The 16,122-nt window shown below is 36.8% G+C and overlaps 1 pseudogene; it reads left to right on the top strand.

Moving 5' to 3' along the window:
* The first annotated feature begins 4,474 nt into the window (after positions 1-4,474).
* On the top strand, positions 4,475-5,044 carry LOC120178600 (annotated as a pseudogene).
* The last annotated feature ends 11,078 nt before the right edge of the window (positions 5,045-16,122 follow it).

Genomic DNA, 16,122 nt, shown 5'->3' with positions numbered 1-16,122 from the left:
GTGTTCATTCGTTTATTAAATGAACATCATTTTTCTGTTCATGTTCTTTTATTTAGCTTAACAAACGAATATTAACAAACGTTATACAAACGATTCACGAATAGTTCACCGAACGTTCTATTCATTTACACCCCTACCTAGAATGGGTCTAGTGGTTTACAATGGGGATGATTCTAGTCTTGTAGGTCATGAAACATAAATGATTTTGAATTTTATACCTACAGAATCGATGGACAAAAATAAAAATAAAATTGTTAACAAATACCAAGTGACTTAAAAGAAATAACTGAAAATTAGATTAACAAATAATTAGAAGTGATGAATTTTTCATGCATTTAAATAAAAATTATCTTATAATTGTAAATATTGATAAAATTTTATTTGAAAATCATATCGATAAAAATATAAATATTATCTCACCATAAAAAGATGAATATATATATATATATATATATATATATATATATATATATATATATATATATATATATATATAGTTAAAATCTACTTACATCTTATGTAAAATTTGTAGTTTTATGTAATTTTTCTTTTTTTCAATGAATATCTCCTAGTTTTTCATTATTAATCTAAGCTATTTTATTTTTCGTCCAACAATCTTAAAAAAATATAAAATATTTTAGATTTATACTATATAATTGGATGTTATAATACAATATAAAATAGAGCACACTATATTTGGATAAAGAAAAAAAGTACATATGATACTCTGTTTCTAGAAGAAAAATACCCTCAAAACAGCAAGTCCTGAGCAAATCTCTAGATGCCAACCAATCCAACCTAATGTCACCAGTCACATTACCTCAACAAAACAACAAGTCATCACCAAACATCTAGAGGCCCAGCAATCGGGGAATGTCTCAGGAACGGCGGGTTAATATACGGCTAATATTCTGTGTTACCAGATATATTAAAAGATATTTAATAAATTCGGTTTAGTGCTACCGGAAATGTTGACTAATAATAATATAGTAGGTCTAAGTCATGAAGAAATATTAAAAAATTGTGCAACCGACAAACTTAACTTGTCGGTTCGTGTCGATCCAAATTAAAAATATATCGATCCACAACGATATAACAAGTAAAACTATGACAAAACCAGTATTGAAATGATAAAACCGGTAAAGCGGTACCGAATATATTTAAAGTGTCGGTACTTTAATATAAGGATCGACACTTCGTTGATGGAGATGTAAGCAAAGGTTCATTTTGAACATGTTTCAGTCGTGCTGCTTTCAATAGGATGTGGTATTGGTAATGGTATTTAAAGGATGGGTACAACATTAAATTCGCAGTACATATTTAGGTATGTACAATAACTACCTAAATATGTGTCAATACATTTTCTACCTAAACATACTGTTAAATTTAAATTCTAAATAATATTTTATAAAATATCAAAACAATCAAATAATTTTTTGTGTAAATGAAATTATTAAATTAATATTGTTGGTGGAAAACATAAAACACTATTAAAAAAAATTGAAACATAAATTACATAACTTTAAAAAAAGTATGGATCCTTTTTATAAAAAAGTATGGACACTTTCAACATATCAGATAAATTTTACCTTTTTAAAAGAGAAGAAGTTTTATCGTCAATAAAGTGTCGATACTTTATAAAAATTTATCGATCCATAACAATATAACAGGTAAAAATATGACAAAACCGGTCTCAAAATGACAAAACAGGTAAAGCGCTACCGGTTATGTTGAAAGTGTCGATAATTTATTATACGTATCGACACTTTTGGAATTTAAAAGAGAAGAGTTATAGCGCCAATAAAGTGTCGATACTTTATAAAAATGTATCGATCCATAACAATATAACATGTAAAAATATGACAAAACCGGTCTCAAAATGACAAAACAGGTAAAACTCTACCGGTTATGTTGAAAGTGTCGATAATTTATTATAAGTATCGACTTTTGGAATTAATAAGAGAAGAAGTTATAGCGCCAATAACGTGTCGATACTTTATAAAAATGTATCGATCCATAACAATATAACATGTAAAAATATGACAAAACCAGTCTCGAAATGACAAAACAGGTAAAGCGCTACCGGTTATGTTGAAAGTGTCGATAATTTATTATAAGTATCGACACTTTTGGAATTTAAAAGAGAAAAAGTTATAGCGCCAATAAAGTGTCGATATTTTATAAAAATGTATCGATCCATAACAATATAACATGTAAAAATATGACAAAACCGGTCTCGAAATGACAAAACAGGTAAAGCGCTACCGGATATGTTAAAAGTGTCGATAATTTGTTATAAGTATCGACACTTTTGAAATTTAAAAGAGAAGAAGTTATAGCGCCAATAAAGTGTCGATACTTTATAAAAATGTATCGATCCATAACAATATAACAGGTAAAAATATGACAAAACCGGTCTCGAAATGACAAAACAGGTAAAGCGCTACCGGTTATGTTGAAAGTGTCGATAATTTATTATATGTATCGACACTTTTGGAATTTAAAAGAGAAGAGTTATAGCGCTAATAAAGTGTCGATACTTTATAAAAATGTATCGATCCATAACAATATAACATGTAAAAATATGACAAAACCGGTCTCGAAATGACAAAACAGGTAAAGCGCTACCGGTTATGTTGAAAGTGTCAATAATTTATTATAAGTATCTACTTTTGGAATTAATAAGAGAAGAAGTTATAGCGCCAATAACGTGTCGATACTTTATAAAAATGTATCGATCCATAACAATATAACATGTAAAAATATGACAAAACCGGTCTCGAAATGACAAAACAAGTAAAGCGCTACCGGTTATGTTGAAAGTGTCGATAATTTATTATAAGTATCGACACTTTTGGAATTTAAAAGAGAAGAAGTTATAGCGCCAATAAAGTGTCGATACTTTATAAAAATGTATCGATCCATAACAATATAACAGGTAATAATATGACAAAACCGGTCTCGAAATGACAAAACATGTAAAACGCTACCGGTTATGTTGAAAGTGTCGATAATTTATTATAAGTATCGACACTTTTGGAATTTAAAAGAGAAGAAGTTATAGCGCCAATAAAGTGTCGATACTTTATAAAAATGTATCGATCCATAACAATATAACAGGTAAAAATATGACAAAACCGGTCTCAAAATGACAAAACAGGTAAATCGCTACCGGATATGTTGAAAGTGTCGATAATTTATTATAAGTATCGACACTTTTGGAATTAATAAGAGAAGAAGTTATAGCGCCAATAAAGTGTCGATACTTTATAAAAATGTATCGATCCATAACAATATAACAGGTAAAAATATGACAAAACCGGTCTCGAAATGACAAAACAGGTAAAGCGCTACCGGATATGTTGAAAGTGTCGATAATTTATTATAAGTATCGACACTTTTGGAATTAATAAGAGAAGAAGTTATAGCGCCAATAAAGTGTCGATACTTTATAAAAATGTATCGATCCATAATAATATAACATGTAAAAATATGATAAAACCGGTCTATAAATGACAAAAGGTGAACGCGTATAGTGTCGATACATTTATAAAAAGTATCGATCCAAAAAATATCAAAACCGATAATTTTAATGTAATAGGTAAATTTGTAATGTTACCGGTATAAATATACCGATTTACTTATAAAATATGTCAAAATAAGCGTTACCTATTACATTATATAAGCGCTACCTAATATGTTATTGTACTTGATAATATTTTCGGTTAAATTATATAACATAACCGATCTAAATTTTAACCGGTCACTTATTTAACCGATCACGTCGTATATTTACCGTTTTTTAAGGGCCGCATAAGCAGAACTACCCCAGCAATCGAACCTAACATGACAAATCATGTCACGCTACAAGAATTCTTAATCGTAGGGTCGTACCCAAAAATTTTCAACTTCAAAATTGATTTGATCTTACAAGTAGGGCAGTAGTTTGTTATCAACCCTAACATTCAATAGTTCACGTTGATGCCCTACTTTAATGAAAGAGTATAGAAAATGTTAACTAAATATTTATTTATTATTAATGAATAATATATTTACTTATATTATATTTTATATTTATCAAATAATTTAAATATATTTAATATTTACTTTTAAATAAAATACTAAATAATTTTATAATATAAATTAATATTTAATTCCTAGGTTTATAAAGAAAATAAAAGATTTGGACTTTGGAGTGGAGAAGGTACAACAAATGCTCAGACTAAATTACTTATTTGGTGTAACGAAAGCATTAACGATGTGAGTAGAACAAGTTGCACGTAATTAGGTATGAATTAAAATAAACAAAAAAAGACATTCAAACAATGGAAAAAATGTTTTGTATTAATCATATGGTGTTTTTCTTGTTTGAAGAATAATCATATGATATTTATTATTATTTCACGTGAAGTTTAGTATATAAAGGCATACATAGGTTACATTTTTATAGGAAGAAAAGAAAAGAAACAGAGAAATGGAAAAGTTGGTTATTCCACTATTAATGATTTTGTTGGTAGCCATGCAAATGGTTGATTGCGTCGAAGAAGGTGCCAAGGAAGTGGAAGAATGGTTCGACAAGCTTCCGTATGCGAAACAAAAGGTAACCAAGCTCCATTTCTTCTTCCACGACAGATTTGCAGGAAAGCACAACATAACTGCAGTTCGGGTCGCCCATGGACCCGACATTGATAAATCCCCAACATCATTTGATCTTGTTTTCATCATGGATGACCCGTTAACCGAAGGGATGAAACCGACAACAAAAGAGTTGGGTCGGGCTCAAGGACCGTATGCGTTTTCTGGGAGAGACGAACTTAGTTTGCTCATGTGATTTAACTTTGTGTTTATGACCGGTGAGTTCAACGGTAGCACTCTTACCGTTCTGGGGAGGAACCCAGCGGTGGCCCACCGTGAGATGCCGATCGTGGGTGGGTCAGGCGTTTTCCGATTGGCGCGTGGGGTGGCTTCGGCCCAGTTGCGGTCATTCAATATGACCACCGGTGATGCTCTCATCGAATACAATGTAGTAGTAATCCATTATTAAGTGAATGCCCATATGTTTCTACATTTTTTTTCTTCCTGTAGCGATAATACAACCTTGTTTGAAGTACGTACACTGTTAGAGCTATGGTGGTATAGTTAGTTAGGTTGTTAGGGTATTAAGCCAGGCTGTTAGAGCTGTTAAAGAACTGTTATGCAATTATGAGCTTAGCACCAGCCGTGTATATAAGCTTGCCTCACTCAATAGAAATGACATATTTCTTGTGCAATACTTTTGCTTATCACCTTCTCAATATGCTATCTTTCGCCAACAATCATGGGTTCTCTCGTTAATATCCGTTGCTGCGTGACTTCGATCGGTTATGGAATCGGCCAAAAGCTTCTCGCATAAGAAGGCCAATTTGGTTCTCGACGAAACGAACTTTCTACTATGGAAGCAACAAATCCTTTTGACTGTTCGTAGCCATCATCTAGAATGACTGTTGATCGGTGCTTTGAAGCCACCACCAGAGACGATTATTGGTGACAATGGTGAGATCAGCGTTAATGATGCGTTTGAAGACTTTGTGGCGCAAGATAGTGCGCTTGCATCATGACTGCTTTCCACCATCAGCTCTTATCTCCTTCTTCAGTTTGTTGGGGCTGAGTTGGATGCTGCAGTGTGGGCTACGGTGCAACAACTCTTTGCCAACAGATCTACGACGGCTGCAATGAGTTTGCATTACAAACTACAATCGCTCAAGAAAGGTAATGACAATATGCGTGTCTACCTTACCAGAGTAAAAGAAGTCTGCAATGTACTTGCCTCGTGAGGCAGTGCAGTCTCGCATGTTGGTCATATTGCTAGTGTATTGAAAGGCTTGCCCAAGGAATGCCAACCTTTTATGGCAGTTATTGTTGGATCATAAACTTGATCCATTATGGGAGCCTAAACCCAAACCCAAACTAAATTGATGTCATTACTTACATCATTTAATTAAAGATGTCATTGCTTACATCATTTAATTAATGATGTCATTGCTTACATCAATTTAGTTAGGTGAGAGTTAGATATTTGTTGAATTTGTAATGGTTTAAATTAGTTTATTTGTGTGGTGTAGGATTGTTCTTGAGTAGTATAAATACCCCTTCCCATTTTAGTTTTAAGCATCAAGAAAAATTAAGAGCTTCTAAGTGAGTGAAGAAGCAAAGTCTTATAAGAGTGAGTTGTAGTTCTTGTTTTCGAGTGAGAGTACTCTTGTAATATTTGTTTGAGTTTCAATAAAAGTTGGTGTGAGCGTTTTATTTCCAACAAAGTGGCATCAGAGCGAGTTGGAAAGATCGAAGGTCTCGACGAGAGGAATACGCCGCCGCCAGAATTTTCTCAATCTGAGTTCTGACGCACCGCCACGCACCGCCGGAAGACTGCTGTCAGAAAATCGAGTTGACTCACCGAGTTGAGCCGATTCAGCCGAGTTGGAGCCCTTGACCGAGGTGTCCAAGTCCCTCCAAAGTTTTTTTTTTTTTTTTTTTTTCATCGTTCCGGATTTATCCGTGCAATCGGATTTTACAAAATCTCATTATATTGAGAGATATGGCAAATGGTATGGCACCATTCCAAGTTCCGACACTCAACAACAACAACTACGACAATTGGAGTATCAAAATGAAGGCACTTCTTGGATCACAAGATGTGTGGGATATCATAGAGAAAGGCTATAATGAGCCTGCGGATGATGATGTTTTTACTACTCTTACACCAGATCAAAAGACAACTTTGAAGGATTCAAGAAAGAGAGACAAGAAGGCTCTCTACCTCATCTATCAAGCATTAGATGATGATGGTTTTGAAAAGATTTCAAGTGCAAGCTCTAGCAAGGAAGCGTGGGAGAAGCTGCAAACCTCTTACAAAGGATCCGAGCAAGTGAAGAAGGTTCGTCTCCAAACATTAAGAGGTGAATTCGAATCCTTAAACATGAAAGCATCTGAGTCTATTTCAGATTATTTCTCAAGAGTAGTAGCTGTTTCTAATCAATTAAAAAGAAATGGTGAAAAGTTAGACGATGTGAGGATAATAGAGAAGATACTCCGTTCGTTGGATCCCAAATTTGAGCACATCGTCGTGACGATTGAAGAAACTAAAGACTTGGAAGAAATGAAGATCGAACAGCTCCAAGGATCATTGCAAGCATACGAAGAGAAGCATAAAAAGAAGCATGAGTTTACTGAACAACTCCTCAAGCTGCAACTCAAGGATATGCATGAGAGCCAACGCAATGATAGAAACCAACGTGGCCAAGGCAGAGGTAGAGGCCATGGACGAGGTGGAAGTCGAGGTCGTGGACGAGGCTGGAATTACAACAATAACAATTCCAACAACAACTATGAGAAAGGAGAAAGCTCAACACGAGGCCGTGGAAGAATTAATCCAAACTCAAAGTATGACAAATCTCAAATTCGATGTTATAATTGTCAAAATTTGGGCATTATGCTTCAGAATGTAGAGCTCCCAACAACAAAATTGAGGAGAAGGCCAATTACGTGGAGGAAAAGACAGATGGCAAAGAAACTCTTCTTCTAGCACGAAAGGAAACTGATGGTGGCCAAGCAAATTCCTGGTATCTTGACAGTGGTGCAAGCAATCACATGTGTGGAAGGAAAGACATGTTTGTGGAGCTAGACGAGTCAGTAAGTGGAAATGTTTCGTTTGGAGATGATTCCACAATAGCAGTGAAAGGGAGAGGTAACATTCTTATCCGTTTGAAAGATGGGAGACATCAATTTATTTCAAATGTCTACTATGTGCCCAATATGAAAAGTAACATTTTAAGTTTAGGGCAACTGGTAGAGAAAGGTTATGATATTCATATGAATAATTATAATCTTTCTATAAAAGATGATAAGAATAACTTCATTGCTAAAGTGCCGATGTCAAAGAATAGAATGTTCTTGATCAACATACAAAATGATGTTGCAAAGTGCCTGAAAGCTTGCTACAAAGATGCATCATGGCTTTGGCATCTTCGATTTGGGCATCTCAATTTTGGAGGTCTAGAGCTATTATCTAAGAAGGAGATGGTGAAAGGACTACCTCACATCAACCATCCTGACCAACTCTGTGAAGGGTGTCTAGTCGGGAAACAATTCAGGAAAAGCTTTCCAAAGGAGTCAGAGACAAGAGCTAAGAAGCCACTTGAGCTCATCCATACCGATATGTGTGGACCGATCAAGCCAAGTTCTCTCGGTAACAATAACTATTTTCTTCTCTTCATTGATGATTTTCAAGAAAACCTGGGTATATTTCTTGAAACAGAAGTCAGAAGTTTTTGAAGTATTCAAGAAGTTCAAAGCAGCAGTGGAGAGAGAAAGCGGTAGAAAGATCAAAGCCATGAGATCCGATCGAGGTGGAGAATTTACTTCCAGGGAGTTTCAAGAGTTCTGTGAAGCAAATGGAATTCGTCGACCAATGACAGTTCCTAGATCCCCCCAGCAAATGGTGTGGCAGAAAGAAAGAATAGAACAATCCTCGACATGGCACGAAGCATGCTCAAAAGCAAGAAACTACCCAAAGAATTTTGGGCGGAAGCAGTATCGTGTGCAGTCTACTTGTCAAATCGATCTCCAACAAGAAGTGTATGGGGAAAGACACCGCAAGAGGCATGGAGTGGAAGAAAGCCTGGCATTTCCCACTTGAGAACCTTTGGAAGTATAGCCCATGTTCACGTACCAGACGAGAGAAGAACGAAGCTTGATGATAAAAGCGAGAGTTTTATCTTCATCGGCTATGATGCTAATTCGAAGGGCTACAAGTTGTACAATCCAGACAAAAAGAAGTTTGTGATTAGTCGAGATGTGGTCTTCAACGAAGAAGGAGAATGGGATTTTAACTCCCATACAGATGACTTCAATTTCTTTCCTCAGTTTGAAGAAGATGAGCAGACAATGAGGGAGCAACTAGATGAATCTCAACAAGAGCTTGCAACTCCACCCACTTCACCAACATCAACCACTCAAGGAGACTCATCACCTTCATCATCGTCAAGTGGGAGTCAAAGTGAAAGAGTTGTGCAACGCACAAGAAGCCTTAGAGATCTCTATGAGGTAACTGAACGACAAGATAATCTTACATTATTTTGTCTGTTTGCCGATTGTGAACCAGTGAGCTTTCAAGAAGCGGTACAAGAAAAGAAATGGAGAGATGCGATGGACGAAGAAATCAAGGCCATCGAGAAGAATGACACATGGGAACTTACCTCACTTCCCAAGGGACATAAGGCGATAGGTGTCAAATGGGTGTACAAAACAAAGCAAAACACCAAAGGAGAGATTGAAAGGCACAAGGCGAGGCTAGTTGCTAAAGGCTATAGTCAAAAGGCTGGAATTGACTATGATGAGGTATTTGCTCCTGTTGCTCGATTGGAGACTATCAGACTAATCATTTCTTTGGCAGCTCAAAACAAGTGGAGATACAACAGATGGATGTAAAGTCCGCCTTCCTAAATGGAGTTCTTGAAGAGGAACTTTACATTCAGCAACCATCAGGCTATGAAGTCAAAGGGCATGAAGACAAGGTGTTGAAGTTGAAGAAGGCTCTTTACGGGCTAAAACAAGCACCAAGGGCATGGAATAGCCGAATCGACAAGTACTTCCAAGAGAATGGCTTCAACAAATGTCCTACGAGCATGCTCTATATATCAAGATCAAGATGAAGATATTTTGATCGTGTGCCTCTACGTGGACGATTTGATCTTCACTGGAAGCAACCCAAGCATGTTTAATGAATTCAAGGATGTGATGATGAAAGAATTCGAGATGACAGACATGGGGCTCATGGCGTACTACCTTGGCATTGAAGTTAAGCAACAAAATGATGGAATTTTCATTTCACAGGAAAGCTATGCAAAGGAGATACTGAAGAAGTTCAAGATGGAGAACTGTAAGCCAATAAGCACACCGGCAGAATACGGGATCAAGATGACCAAACATGAAGAAGGCGAAAGTGTAGATCCAACATTCTTCAAAAGTTTGGTAGGAAGTCTACGCTATCTAACTTGCACGAGACCCGATATTCTTCACGCAGTTGGATTGGTTAGTCGCTACATGGAATCCCCAACAACCACCCATTTTAAAGCCGCAAAGAGAATTCTTCGCTATCTGAAAGGTACAATTGACTTTGGCTTGTTCTATTCAGTTTCTAATGATTACAAGCTTGTTGGATATAGCGACAGTGATTGGGGTGGAGACATAGATAATCGAAGGAGCACTACTGGATTCGTATTTTTCATGGGAGATATTGCATTCACATGGATGTCAAAGAAACAACCGATTGTCACATTATCCACTTGTGAAGCGGAATATGTTGCTGCTACCTCATGTGTTTGTCATGCAATTTGGCTTAGAAATCTATTGAAGGAGATTGGTTTGATACAAGAAGAGCCTACCAAGGTTTGTGTCGACAACAAGTCAGCCATTGCCTTAGCGAAGAATCCAGTATTCCATGATCGAAGCAAGCACATTGATATTCGCTACCACTATATAAGGGAGTGTGTTGCAAGAAAAGATGTGGAAGTTGAATATGTGAAGTCACAAGATCAAGTTGCTGATATTTTTACCAAGCCACTGACCAGCGAAGACTTCTTAAGATTAAGGAACCTACTAGGGGTCACGAGATCAAGTTTAAGGGAGGGTGTTGGATCATAAACTTGATCCATTATGGGAGCCTAAACCCAAACCCAAACTAAATTGATGTCATTACTTACATCATTTAATTAAAGATGTCATTGCTTACATCATTTAATTAATGATGTCATTGCTTACATCAATTTAGTTAGGTGAGAGTTAGATATTTGTTGAATTTGTAATGGTTTAAATTAGTTTATTTGTGTGGTGTAGGATTGTTCTTGAGTAGTATAAATACCCCTTCCCATTTTAGTTTTAAGCATCAAGAAAAATTAAGAGCTTCTAAGTGAGTGAAGAAGCAAAGTCTTATAAGAGTGAGTTGTAGTTCTTGTTTTCGAGTGAGAGTACTCTTGTAATATTTGTTTGAGTTTCAATAAAAGTTGTTTGTGTGAGCGTTTTATTTCCAACAGTTATTACTACAATGATAGAGACACTCTCTTTGGATAGCTTGTATACAGTCCTTCTAGATGCTGAAGCTCAGTTAACTGGCTTTGATGAGCAGCTAGATTCACTTCCCATGAGTGCTAATATAACTCTACGACATGATGATCGCAAATGCTAGAGCTGGTCCCAGAGTTGGAACGAGAATTCTTGGACTCACGGTCTCACAAAGGACAGTTTGCTAATGTTCATTATGCAGCTGCTGAAACTCCTAATATGAACTGTGACTGTTGTTAAGGACATTATCAAGGAACCAATCAGTCACATGCTAATATCATCTTCAAATCTGCTGATCACTGGGTGGTTGACTCAGGAGCAACACACCACGTTACACTCGATGCAGCAAATGTCTCAAATCCAGTGGAATTTAGAGGCTCAGGTAAGCTCACTGTGGGAAATGGAGTTTTTCTTAATATACATAACGTTGGTAGTACAGTTGTTGATTCTACTTCAAGAGCTTTGTTGATTAATGAGTTATTGCATGTTCCTCAGATAACCAAAAACTTGATTTTAGTCTCTAAGCTTGATAGGGACAATGCTGTGTATCTGGAGTTTCATGCTGACAAGTACTATGTTCGTGATGAGTCTTCTAAGGAAATTCTCTTGCAAGGTGATGAGAAAGGAAGATTGTATACCTTTACACTTGACTGCAAGCGTGTAGGAGTTCGTGATGCTGCAGCTCACCTTGTGTCTGCTGGCTTGACACAGTCTGAACTATGGCATCATTGTTTAGGTCATCTAGATAGCTATGCTATGAATAAAATAGCCAAAGATATTGACGTAAAGTTTGACTCAAATGTTAATAAAACGTGTGTAGCATTTTTTATGGGGAAAAAGTCATAAACTGCCATTTGCTTCTTCAAATACGCAGAACAATACACCCTTTGAGCTTGTTTTCTCTGATTTGTGGGGACCACCACATGTTGCATCAAATAGTTTTCGTTATTGTATTTCATTTGTCGATGCATGTACGAGTTATACTTGGATTTACCTTCTCAAGAGTAAAGCACAAGCTTGCACTGCGTTCCAAATGTTTCATAAACTCGTGAATAATCAGTTTGGCAAGACTACTAAGGCAATCTAGTCAGATTGGGGTGGTGAATATCGAGCCCTCTCGATGGTTCTAGCTCAGTCAGGGATAGTGCATCGACTGTCCTGCCCACATATATCAGAACAAAATGGTATTGTGGAGCGTAGACACCGTCACATAGTTGAATTGGGCCTTGTGTTGTTGTCTCAATCATCCTTGCCCATTCGGTTCTGGTCGTATGCAGAGATGACTGTTGTGCACCTGGTTAATAGGTTACCCACAACAGTACTTGAAGGCTTGACACCATTCGAGAAGTTGTTTTTAAAAAAAACCAGACTATAGCTCGTTGAAAGTCTATGGGTGCCAATGTTTTCCACACTTGAGACCCTTTCAGAATAATAAATTAGCGTTTAGGTCATAACCTTACACTTATCTTGGCTTTAGTCCTCAGCACAAAGGATATCAGTGCCTTGCAAGTGATGGTAGAGTCTACATATATCTCCATGTTGTGTTTAATGAAGCAGTATTTCTTTTTGTAGATAAGGAAGTTGTTAGCTCAGGATGTCATTCGCATGGAGTTCTGTCTCAGGACATTCCTATTATCGCTAACATGAGAAACTGACCATGCAGTAGTGCTCCAGATGAGTTAAATGGTGAAGTACATAGTGTAGAAGAAAACGAAGTAATGAGTCATGGTTCTGGTCAGCAAGGTAGTCAATCACAAGTGGCTAAGGAAGTTACCATAGAGGTCACAACAGATGATTATGATGCGAGTAATCCTGTGAATTCAGTTGTGTCTCTGCCACTTAATATGGCTAGTACATATGATCATGCTGAGTCAGGTGGAAGAACAGACACAGCTGCCTGTGGCAGATTGTCGAGCAGTCATTCTTTGCAAAACTGTCATCCCATGCTTACACGCAACAAGTGTGGGGTGTTTAAACCTAAGTCGTACTAGAGTTACTTTGAGAGTGAAACTCCCTTCACAATCCAGGAAGCCTTGCAGTCTGCCAGCTGGAGAGAGGTTGTTCAAGCTGAATATGATGCTCTTCAGAAAAATAACTCGTGGGAGTTAGTCAAGTTGCCAACAGAATGTGTTCCAGTTGGCTGCTGTCGGAACCGTCTTTCGGGTGGGTTCGAAATTGGGCTTTGACTTGAATTGATTGGGTTAGAGTCGTCACCGACCATTTTAAAAATATTTAGGTAGGTTGGACACCATCTTACATGATCTGCATTTTACCAGAAATACGTCGGATTCGGGAGTCGGTTACAGTCAAGGAAGGATTAGCACCCTTGAACCGCCCTTTCGGTACCAATTAATTTCTTGGTTGTCTTAGTTTGGGAAAATTTAAATTTAAATTTAAAAATTCATCTCAGATTGCTTATCTTTGATCGATTGAGATTATTATTGAAAAAGAGAAAAAGAATGTTAAATTGAACGATAAATATTAAGTAAACTGAAGAGAAAATAAGTAAATAAATATGAACGAAAATGAATGTCTACAACATTAAATCTATAAATTAATTTTGTCATTTTTTTATTAAATGTATATCCTAAAATTATATGCGAAAACAATATAAGTATTATGTTTATAGACACATGATATAGACATGATATAGACATGTTAAAAGGTCAATGTGTTAGGTTAGGTGTTTATATATTATGGTTGCACAAGAAAACAAAATTAAGAAAGAAAATCAAAGACAAAAGACTAGGATCACGTGGCATCAATCATGGAAAATTCAATCACGAAATAGTAACACTCCCATAACCAATTTAAAATTAAAATGGAATAAGTTAAGTAATAACAAACTTTTCTATTTTCCCATTCATCAAGATCGAGGCTAAACTGTATGTCGCCCGTACAACACGCCTGTCCTCTCCTCATCGTCATCACTTCCCTTCCCTCGTATATCTCTCTGGGAAAATTATGTTTCAAGTTAAAAAGATCCCATTCCGAGACTGAGCCATCAATACACGAAGAGAACAACCTGCCAGAGGACGGGTCTTTCGAACCAACGCGACACCAGGCGAGAGGTAAAACCTGGCAAGTAGAATCCCCGTGAATAGTCAGCTGGTGGTGCCAACTAACGGAGCCAGGGAAACAAGCCAAATCTCGAGCGAGCCATCCTCACGGGCCGCGACAACCTGAGAGTCGTCGGGGCTAGTGGCAAGGGCAACCAACGAAGATGGCTTCCAATCGACTGAACTGGTTCGATAAGGCTTGAGGAGAATTGGGTCCGCTGCGGTGCTTTATTCTTCTTCCCTCCACCAATCGACAAGCGAAACGAGTTTTAGCCACAACAACTCTACCACCACACGATTGATCTTTCTATACGTCTTCTTGGACAGTGGACATATGAGAATAAAGCATACTGCCTGAATGAGATTGACAACGAGGCCGGAGATGAAGAAGAGAATGCCTAATGAAATGATGACAGTTACTGCTACAGTTGCCATGGACCACAACTACTCCAACTCTAGAGGAATCGTAGCAAACAAAGGGTGGTTTTGTAGAATGAAGTGAGATTTTAGATTGATTGCGAGACAATGGGGTTTTGTTTAAAGTGAGAGAGGTCTAGCGTTCGTTGCAGAGGAGAAGATTGGGTTATGGAAATGGGATTTTGGTGAAGATAAAACGGGAGAAAGCGAAGTCATGGGGAACTGTAAGTGTGGATTTGGAGGAGAGCCCTCTTTCTATCCTCCATCTTCACAAATCTGGTGATGGAAGAATGATGGGTTTCATGAAGAAGAGATAAAAAGCAAATGAGAAATCCTTGTGTTCCCAAGTGCCTTTTCTTCAGCTGAAAACCTCACCCCACTTCCCCGCAAAAACGTGAGTGAGGATATCATGGGTGCACAACCAATTTCCCATGAAAAGAAGCGGTTGAGATAAGTGGGGTTCAATATGGGGCCTATAAAATAAAATAATAATAATAATAATAAATAATATAATATAATAAAATGTTTTTTTAGACCCGGACAAAAATGGGTGTCTACATCTGTCTCTCTTTGCATATTTTTGTGTTAACAAGAATAGGGCAAAGAAGGAAAAAATAATCAGTTTTTATCCGGTGTTCTCAAATGTGATTGGGCTTCCTAGAATTGGGCCTTTGTATTCTTCTCGGTTTAAAGATTTCGGCTTGAAAATTCTTTTAGAAAGTAGTTCATTGCTGTCATCGATCTGAATGAAATCGAACCCGTCAGGTCTTTGGTTAGCAGATAGCCCTTCTCGACTTAAGTTATACTTCAAATGATGTGCCTTGGAGCTGAGCGTAGTCGAACTTGAAGGTTTGATGTTTCAAGAAAAACATTTTCAAAGGTTTTTTTGTTTCAAGAGAAACATTTTCAAATGTTTTTTTTTTGTGTTTCAAGAGAAACTGTCTCAAGGGAGGCAAAATTTTGTTTCAAGAGAAACATATTCAAAGATTGGTGTTTCAAGAGAAACTGTCTCAAGAGAGACAAAACTTTGTTTCAAGGGAAACTATCTCAAGAGAGACAAAACTTAGTTCCAAAAGAAACTGTCTCAAGGGAGACGAAATTTTTTAATGTAAAACATATTCAAAGATTTTGTTTCAAGGGAAACTGTCTCAAGAGAAACAAAATTTGTTTCAAAGGAAACTGTATCAAGAGAGACAAAATTTGATTCAAGAAAAACTGTCTCAAGAGAGACAAAACTTAGTTCCAAAAGAAACTGTATCAAGGGAGACAAAATTTGTTTAATATAAAACATATTCAAAGATTTTGTTCCAAGGGAAACTGTCTTAAGAGAGATAAAATTTGTTTAAAGGGAAACTGTCTCAAGAGAGATAAAATTTGTTTCAAGAGAAACTGTCTCAAGAGAGACAAAACTTTGTTTTAAGTAAATTAGTCTTAAGCGAGATGATGACCCTTTGTTTCGAGAGAAACAATCTCAAAGAAGATCGATAATTTGCTTGTTCCTGAAGATGAATGTTGCTGGTGGGTACGATTCCCTTCGTCGTGATGTTGA

The sequence above is a fragment of the Hibiscus syriacus genome, unplaced genomic scaffold (assembly GCF_006381635.1).
Source record: "Hibiscus syriacus cultivar Baekdansim isolate YM2019G1 unplaced genomic scaffold, ASM638163v2 tig00112354_pilon, whole genome shotgun sequence".
Lineage (NCBI taxonomy): Eukaryota > Viridiplantae > Streptophyta > Magnoliopsida > Malvales > Malvaceae > Hibiscus > Hibiscus syriacus.
This window is presented reverse-complemented; position numbering and strand designations above follow the sequence as displayed.